Source organism: Oryctolagus cuniculus, chromosome 7, assembly GCF_051225735.1.
Source record: "Oryctolagus cuniculus isolate XC-2025 breed Fujian yellow rabbit chromosome 7, ASM5122573v1, whole genome shotgun sequence".
Lineage (NCBI taxonomy): Eukaryota > Metazoa > Chordata > Mammalia > Lagomorpha > Leporidae > Oryctolagus > Oryctolagus cuniculus.
In genome coordinates, this window is record NC_142873.1 from 89,951,549 (window position 1) to 89,960,989 (window position 9,441).

The 9,441-nt window shown below is 41.1% G+C and overlaps 1 long non-coding RNA gene across 3 annotated transcripts; it reads right to left on the minus strand.

The window, feature by feature from the left end:
* Nucleotides 1-395: 395 nt before the first annotated feature.
* LOC138850622 (uncharacterized) lies at nucleotides 396-7,399 on the minus strand. 3 transcript variants are annotated; one of them, XR_016237233.1, is made up of 5 exons: nucleotides 7,275-7,399; nucleotides 7,088-7,165; nucleotides 6,441-6,594; nucleotides 4,935-5,209; nucleotides 396-3,780 (listed from the first exon to the last, which is right to left on the minus strand). It is a non-coding gene; the product is annotated as an uncharacterized LOC138850622 (long non-coding RNA). The 3 variants fall into 3 exon arrangements; XR_011390602.2 differs by lacking the exon at nucleotides 6,441-6,594 and having other exon boundaries at nucleotides 4,935-5,123; XR_016237232.1 differs by lacking the exon at nucleotides 6,441-6,594.
* Between the last annotated feature and the right edge of the window lie 2,042 nt (nucleotides 7,400-9,441).

Consider the following 9,441-nt stretch of genomic DNA (forward strand, 5'->3'; position numbering starts at 1 on the left):
TCAAGCATTTGTTTTTGAAAACTTCTAAATGTTCTTATAAATTTTTTGAAATCTGTATCTTGCATTTCTTCCACCTCATCATCTTCATAATCTTGGCTTGGGGTGTCTTAGTCATTCAGGGGCATCATAATGTCTTCCTTGTTCTTGTTTCCTCGGTTTCTGCATTTGTTGCTTGGCATTGTGGAGGTATTCCTTGGATTCTTCTTCCCTCGCTGTGGTTTTTGGTTTTGTTTTTTTTTTTTCTCTTTATACTATGACTGTATTAAGTGGGCTGTCTGCTTTTGATGGAGCCTTAGAGGCTTGAGATGGGTGTGGCCAGAGAGCTCTGTTTGGTTCCTCAGGGTTAAGGGTGTGCCAAAGGTGACAATCCCAGGTTAGGTGTGGTAAATCTTTCTTTCTTTCTTTCTTTTTTTCTTTTTTTCTTTTTTTTTTTTTTTTTTTTTTGATTCAGAAGGGAAGTAATTCCACACAGCTGAGTGGAATTGAAGGTAGTCAGCTTCAGATCTCTGGCTCCTGTGGGTATAACATTCACCTGCTCTTTTCCAAGGACCACACAGTGAATCTGTTCTGCCCTCAGTGTGGGCTCAAATTCTCCTGCAGACGCTTACTGGGTTGCCAAGGTTACCAAATTGTAGCATCTCTGGAGAGTACTCATGTGAACTCTGTGAGTTCTCTCACCCACTGTCTCTTTTTTCACAGTCTCAGTTCATTAGCTCCACATATTCACTAGGTCCTAATCTCCTGTTATTTCACTCACACACACCCCCAGAGTCAGGTTTTTCTGCTTTGCTGTGGGCAGGTGCAGCCCTGAGTTCGTGCAGCTTTTACATATGATCAAAATGGCGCCTGCTCTTTGTCTTGCTCACCTTAGAGAGGTGGGCAGAGAGATAGAAACTCATGTTTGTACTGGTCTCTTTTTTTTTTTCCTCTCTCCTCTAGTTAGCCTGGTGAACTTTCCCTCACGGGGCTTCAAGCCTCATTCCCTCTAGGCTCCTCCTTCTGCTTTCCTGCTGGTGTCTCCAGCTATTGAGGTTCGGCTCACCTCGCGTTCCAGCACTGGTGCGTAGATTCCGCCGCTGTTATCCCAAGCCATGGGCTCCCACCCTGGTACCAGCATCTTCTTAATGCACTCCCAGGGAAGCAACAGATGGTGGCTCAGGTACTTTGGATGGTATGTCTTCCACCCTCATGGAAGACATACATGGATAGTTTAAAGCTTCTAGCTTCAGCCTGGCCCAGTTCTGGCTATTACAAGCATTTTTTGGAGTGAATCAGTGGATGGAAGATCTCTCTCTCACACACACACACAACACACACATGCACACACTCCTTCCCTCCACCATGCCTTTCTCCTTTTCAGATAAAGTTAAAATAAATATTAAAAATTTTAAAAAACAAAGTTTTAAACCAACTCCAAATGTTTTAGGGTTCTCCAGAGAACAACACCAATTGGGTGTGTGTTTATGTTTGTACATGTGTTCTTGGGTTCACTGTATTTATCTACAGAGTTGGTGTGCACACCTGGCTCATGTGACTATGGAGGCTGGTATTCCAAAATCAGCAATGTGGGCCACCACGTGGAGACCTGGAAGTGTACATGGTGCTGATAAGGTGCAGGGGTAATGAGCTGAAAAGTCTCTTGCCTGCAAGGTCTTACTTGTTGTATTCAAGCCTTCAATTCATTAGATGAGGCCTTCTTCCCACATCATGGAAAGTGGCCTGCTTACTCTAAGTTTAATGACTTAAATGTCATCCTCATGAAAATCACCCTCCAACTTGACACATAAAATGACCCATCCCACCAGGGACATGATATTAAAACGTGAGGACCATAAAGTAGTAGATATAGAATTGGTTGTAGACCCTTAGCTGAAACTTGCAAAGCTAGACCACCTTAAGGAAGGTATTTAATCTCTTAAATGCAGTTTCCTCATTTATGCCTATTTCAGAGAAAAGCTGTGAAGATTAAAGAAGAAAATAAATACAATATGCTCAAAATAGTCCCTTGCTAGAAATAAGGCTCGTTAAATATTATTTAAAATTACTGCCATTGGAATTACTGAAAGAGGCCTGCTGAACAGAAGTAGCCACATTATCCATTAAGTAAATATAGTACATTTATTACCAGGATTGATTGATTAGTATTATGTTTAAATACAATATTTACGCCATTGTAGTGAGGAAGAAACAGGGACAAGAAGTGTGGAAGAGTAATACACTTTTCTGGATAAATGTGACATTGATTTGCATACTGAGGCATTATATAGCTTACCTGGAACACTAAAACTCACCTAAATGCCAACACTCTGCAATTGGAGTAGGTCTAGAGGGTAAGCAGAATCACTATGAGGACAGAAGACTACTCTAGAGAACAGTACTCTAGAGAACAATATTCTAGAAAGACTGGTGAAAATATGACAAATGTTTAAAAACCAAGAAAACTGTAACTTAGATGAAATTGGACTTCTCCAACAAATGTGTGTATCTAGTCCAATAAGCTCATATGAAAAGACAATTTCAAGACAATTCAGCAAATCAGCAAATCTTGTTCACCCTTACTTATAAAATGTTCTTGGAATCCAGTCACTTTTCACCTCCACTGTCAATATTCTAGTCTAAGTCATCATTGTCTCTAGCCTGTATTATTTCGGTAGTCTCCTAATTGGCTGTTCTATTTCCAATCTTACCTCCATATGGAATTTTCACAATACAGAAAATGAATTGTTTTAAATAAGTTATTTTCTTAAAACTTTTCTGTGACTTCCCATATCCCTCAGAGAACAAAAATCTACATCCTCTTTTTTTTTTAAGATTTATTTCATTTATTTGAAAGACAGACTTACAGAGAAAGAGATACTCCATCTGCTGGTTCACTTCCCAACGTAGCCACAACAGCCACGGCTGTGCCAAGCCAGAGCCAGAAGCCAGGAACTTCTTCCAGGTTTCCCATGTGGGTGCAGGGGCCCAAGCACTTGGACCATCCTCCACTGCTATCCCAATCCATTAGCAGAGAGCTGGATTGGAAGTGGAACAGCCAGGACTCAAACTGGCACCTATGTGGGATGCTGACACAGAAGGCAGCAGCTTAACCCACTATGCCACACCACCAGCCCCAAAGCCAACATTCTTAAATCAGTTAACAAAGCTCTACCCAATCAATCCCATTATCTCTACCATAATCTTCAGTCCCCCCATCCCAACTCTCTCTCCACAGCAACCCAACCTCCTTGCTGTTCTTTAAACACCAGGTTTACTGCTTCACGAGGGCCTTTGTATTTCCTAATTCCTTTGCTTGGAACATTCTTCCAGAGTCCACATGGTTCACTCATCACTCTCTATAGGACTCTACTCAAATGCCATCTTTTCAAGGAGGCCTTGTCTGAGGACCCACCTTAGACTGTTACCTCCCTCTCCCCGCACCCAAAATGGCTCCTTCCCTGCTTTGCTCCCTCCATAGCCCATTCAGCATGTTTTAAGATTTTTGTTAGGATGCTATTTCCTTTGGAAAATAGGCCCAAGGAAGGGAAGGATGTGTATGCATTCTCTTTACCACTGGGTCCGTAGTACCTAGAACAATGTGCAAGACACACAGTGGTACTTAATCAACGTTGGTAGCATTAATATCTTCTAGTAAAAATATTGAATTCTTAAAGACAAAAATATACAAAGGACAAAGGTATTCACAAATCCTTGATGATTAATCCTCAGTTTCACACATCATTTCAGAGTTCAGATCATGTAAAGGCAGCGTGGCCTCCCAGGAAATACTTCTCAGTGCCACTGTAATATACAAAACACAAAGCTGAACAGACAACTTCATTGATTGAGTACAACAAGTTCTATGTTCTGTGCTGACATCTACCATTACGAGCGTTACTCATCAATACAGTGCCAGCCCCACTGTTATCTCAATTTTGAAGTGTGGCATTTAAAATTATAGGTCCCTTTATATCTCTTCTCTTCCTTCTCTAAAAAGTAATCAAGGGATAATCACTCAATGGTATGAAAACAAGCACCATGGTAAATGTTCAAATGACAAGAGGGAATGCCAGGAGGTTTTGAATTTCCTGCATCATGCCTATTTTGTGTATGGGGAGGTGGGGGAGGGAAATGGTTTCCTAATCCAAATCCATTCCTTTTCAGATGCCTGCTGCCTGTGTAAATACTGCTTAGATAAATGACTCCTTGTCCAATGTATTTGTTCCCCCGCAGTTGTTAAGAGTTCTCAGAGCAGTTGGTGCCTCAATCAGTACTCAGGGCTCTCTCTCTCTTTCTCTCTCTAACGGAGTTCTCACACCCTACTTTTGTCTCCTATCCAGATGGCCTTCATTACAGGGAGAAATTCTACCAACAGGTGCTTCTTGTGCCTGGAAATGCCATCCTGAAATTCAAGGAAGAGATAATCTTCTGTGTGTGGCAGTGGGGTGTGGGGAGTTGAATTTTATGGCTGGTTTGAGAAGCCTACACTCTGCTGACTGATTCCCTGACACTTGCATGTTTCCTCCTTGATCTTAAGAAAATGTATCCAAACTGTAGGAAATGACAATCTCATTGCCTTAATTTTACTCCTGTAGAGCAAAGAAGCCTTTCGAAGAAAGAGAGAGGGAAGCCCCTCGGATAAGTTTCTACAAACCACCTATCCCAGCAGGAGTTGAAACGCAAAACAGGTGCCACTATAGACAGAAACTCTTGAATGTTCTTTGACCAAGCACTTTCCTTCACTTTCATCTTCTTAACTGACAAGCAAAATCTTTCCTCTCAAAACTAAAACCTCCCTTCTCTTTGTCCAGTTGGGTTTCTTGTTAGTTCCATGGCCTGGGGGGAGCTGGTCACTCTTGAAATACGAATCCTAATCCTGTTGCTAAAGAACTCTATTTCACCACGTGCAAAACAACCGTTTCAAGGTAGGGGGGCGAAAAACGACACACACTCACCTCCATGATCTTTGGAGAAATTACCGAGGATGGTGGAGGAATTTGCTCCTGACAACAAGAATGACTCGGAGGCCTCAAATGATGCAAAATTCTTTCTGTAGCACACATTAGCGATAATCAGGGAGCGTTGCCATGGCTCAGTGGAAGTCAGTACTGAACTTCACAGAACGCTTTCAACCTTTCCTCTCACTGTGTAAATGTGAAAGTAACAATAAATCTTGTTGACAATTGCTTCCACGTCTATTGGCAGGAAGTCAGCAGTCGTTCCAAGAGTCCTGTGAACAACATGTGCAGCCGAGTCCACACCCATTAACTATCTCCCTAGTTTCTCCTGTGACTTACAGAACATGTTATTTTTCCCCAGTGAGCAACCCTTCCAAATGTTGAATTAGTAATATTAGCACCAAATACCACTAATTTGTCAGCTAAGCTGTGGTTTTCCATAGCGCTTGCAGTGGGGTCCGATTACCCCTCTGCAACGCAGCTGAGCAGAGATGAAAATCAGAAGACGTTTTATTTATATAATGTTGCCAGGCTTTACAAAAACACATTAAAACAGTCACAGAGGTGACTTAGTTACAGTTCAAGAGACTCGCCCAGACTGCAAATAGAATCCTGATATCCCTTAAAGGTGGCATTTAGGCACTTCTATAACGATGTTTGCATTTCATAGACTAAACTGAGTTTTTGTTCATTTAGTCACTTTCAAATGTGAGTTGAAAATGAGTTGTTCACCCCTGTCAAGCTGGCTGGGAGTGTGATGAAGAACTTGGGGTGGAGAGCCCAGCCGGGAAGGGAAGGAAGGAGTAAGGTGTCAGCCCACAACTGTTTGCATCTGACACGGGCACCCAGCACAAGAGGCCACAGCAGACCGAGTGGTCCCAGCTGCAGCGTCAGCTGCCGTGGGGAAGGGTGGAATGTCGAGTCGCCTGCGTGTCTCTCAGAGCACAGATGCTGCCAAAGTTTCAAATCCAAAAAGGGGTTTGGCATCAATTTTGAGGCCTTACTGTTTCATCAGAAACTGTGCTTTGAACTTCATTTATCAAAAGATTCCACCCTAGGAAATAACTCTTCCCCCACAGAGCTTTGAAAACCAAAATGTCTGCAATTCCCCTCAGCCCCCACACTTAATCCCCAGGGGGAAAACCTATCAAGGGGATGGAAGAGCACCCAGCCACGTGGACTTCTCTTGACTCCTTGTGCTCTACGAATGACTGCAGTTTCTCTACCATTCTTCCTTGTTCTCTTTCCAAATGGTTTTCCATGGACCAGATAACTGTGTGGGAAAATCTCATTACCAGTAAACATACTTTGGCCAATTTAATCTTCCCATTTTCCTGCACTGATAAAAAGGACCAGTACTTATGGCAATTATATGACTTACTATCCAAACCAGGACACTTTTGAGAGGGCTAATGAGTGCTATTAAGAATACATAAGGGGCAGGTGTTTAGCCTAGGGGTGAAGAAGTTGATTAAGACGCCCCCGCATATCCCATTGGAGTACCTGAATGTGGCTTCTCGTCCCAGATTCTTGCTAATGCAGATCATGGAAGACAGCAGTGAAGGTTCAAGGAATTAGGTTCCTGCCACCACACTTGGGACACATGGATTGAATTCTTGGATTGGCTCCTGGCTTCCACCCCAGCCAGGGGATATTGCTGATATTTGGAAAGTAAACCAGCAAATGGAAGTATGCTTGTTTGCTTGCACTTTCTGCCTCTCAAATATATATATATATATATACACAATATTATATATTATATTATATAAAGTATTTATGTTATTTATATAATATTAATATGTGTAATTTTTTAAAAAATTATATTTTTAAAAAGAATACACCAAAACTGTGAGTATAACTACTTTAGGGCAAATTAAGCAGGTAGTCCCTTTACCCAAAATAATACTTAGGACTTCAGTGATCCAAAAACCTATTTGGGGTGGCTGGAGATGAGAGGAGAGCTGAATTCTCTGCTGTTTTGCAGAAGATTGAGGATAAGAATAGACCGATGCAAGCTTCTCCACCCCCCCAACCACTTTGTTCTTATCCAGAGTTGAGCACATTACTGCGCTTGGGGTCAGCATGTAGTGTGTGTGTCTTCAGTACAAATGCCTCCTTGACTTTAAAGGTCACTATAGTCATGAACATACCTGCTGTTTGAACTTTCCCAGCCTGTTTCCTGGCCACCAAGCACATCTGATCTGTAGTCCTGGGAGCAGATTTGTCATCTATAAATTTGAGAAGTGCAAAGAGAGAATCATGTCTGTAGATTTAGGAAGTAGGAACAGAGAAAAACACTGCAAATGCAGGCTATGGGTCAACATCACACTTCCTTACCTTCTAAGTGACAGTAGCAAGTGACCTAACTTCTGTGAGCTTCATTTTCTGCTTCTGGAAAGGTTACTAACAGAGCAACTTTACAGAGTTCTTAGATGCAGTGAATGAGATAGACATGTGTATTTAAGTGTTCAACACAGGAGTGGGCACTTAAAAATCAGTAAGCAAATCAAAGAGATTACTAATAATATTCTCCTTCCTAATGGAATGATGATTGGCCTGAAGTCTGGGCTATGCATTCTTGGTTTCCGTTGTCCTCTATCAGTAGTCTTTTGGTCTTCCTGTAGTTCCTTGTACACAAACTGCAGTTTTAAAGCAGAAGAGAATTTTACAAGTTTACAAGGAACAAAGGAGGGCTGCCTTGTTAAAGAGCTTCTTGATCTTTGTCAGCCATTACTCATTAATTAGTCTACCATAAGGACAAGATGGTTTCTTAAAACTTACGTGCAGACATCCTCCTATGCAGAGCCTTGCCGGGACATTTAAGTTGCAAATTGAATGCAGGTATTCCTTTGGTTCGCTTCTAGAATTTTTACACGTATAACATTTCTTTGTGTAATTCTTCAGAGAGTTTTAGATGATCCATCAGGCTGGGTATGTGTGGGAATGGGAAGGGAAAGGGAGGCCCTATAGTGGTTCTCCATTCTCAATGAGCAAGGGAATGAGCTATGAAAAATTGAACACGATTTTGCATGGTGTGAGGTTTCCACTGGCTATTCAGTTTTTTCCCAGATGCTGGAAACCCAGAGAACCAATAGATCTTCTTTTGGCTGACAGTTCTTCGCACCTTGTAATGCCCTCAGCAAAAGTGTTTATAAGTGGTGACAACATCTACAGACAGTTTGTTCATTGTTCTCCCACCTTCCCTTAAAAAAGTGATAGATCCAAACATAAATTTGAAATAGTAGTTCTTTCTTACAGGAGTCAAGCCTCAAGTGATGAGAATTCAAAGCAACAAGGGAAAGTGTGTTAAAGGTCTAGAACAACTTCCCCCAGACCTGGGGAGATCTTACTTTTACACAAGGGCAAGTAGTCTAGTCCTCCTTTTTCACTTTGCAAAGGTAAGATGCATACAGTAACATATGCTAATACACCTTCTATATATACTTAGATCTGTTCTATAATCGTCACAAAAAAGTAAAGACAAACATTTATAGGACAAATGCATCCAAAAGAATAGCAGCTAGATAGTCCTTTCTCAGCCAGTCCCAAAACAAGCCTTTAATTTTCCTTATGATCCTGGACAACTTTGAAGGAGAGTTTTTCAAAGAACGAACAATAAAATTCCTAGAGAGAAGAGAAATGCATGCAGCTCACATAGACATCTGAAGTCATTTACATAGGAAAGCATCCATTTGTGTGTCAAACCCACGGCAGAGTAAACCATGGAAATACCTCAGCTCTGACATGCAGGTCACACACAGTCCTAAGGTTGGTCTGACAGAGCTTTGTGATAGAGTACATTGATGTGTAATGGGGCCCTGGGTCCAGGCTCAGCACTGATCATGGGCTACATGATCTAGGAACAATATCAATTCAACTGCACGAATCAGATGCAGTTTTTATAGAGAGAGAGGTTGATCTTTGTTTTCAAAGAATTCTTCACAAAAAACAATTTTGTTACTTGAGAATAATTTTAAGCAATGTATCCAGACATAGGAGAGGTTGAATATTTTACTAAAAATATTAAGTAACTCTAATATTCACACAACCAGCACATATCTTTTTTTTTTCCAGGTGTTAAGCTAGAACATCCAGAGACAGATTTAAAGAGGTCATGTGAATAGTCTCCAAGGAAGAGAAACTACAGCTGAGGAGCCGGGAGTGTAAGGAACTGCCATAATGTCATGTACTGACCACTACAGAAGAGCATCCTAGGAGATCTATAGAAGTGCTGAAGATGGCATGATGAACTCTTCAAAAAGGAAAATTCATGTCCTGGTGTTTAAATGTGACTGAAAATTTATAGAAGAGGGGAAAGGGAATTCCTGACCCCAAAATTAAATGTAGTAATAAATAATATGATCTAATATTTTTTCAGTACCAAATATGTGTTCTGTAGTATGTTGAAGACTTTATAGATATTTTTTCATTTAATCCTCACAAACATCCAATGGTATAGATATAATATATTCATCTTACAGATCAGGGCATTGAGGTATGGAGA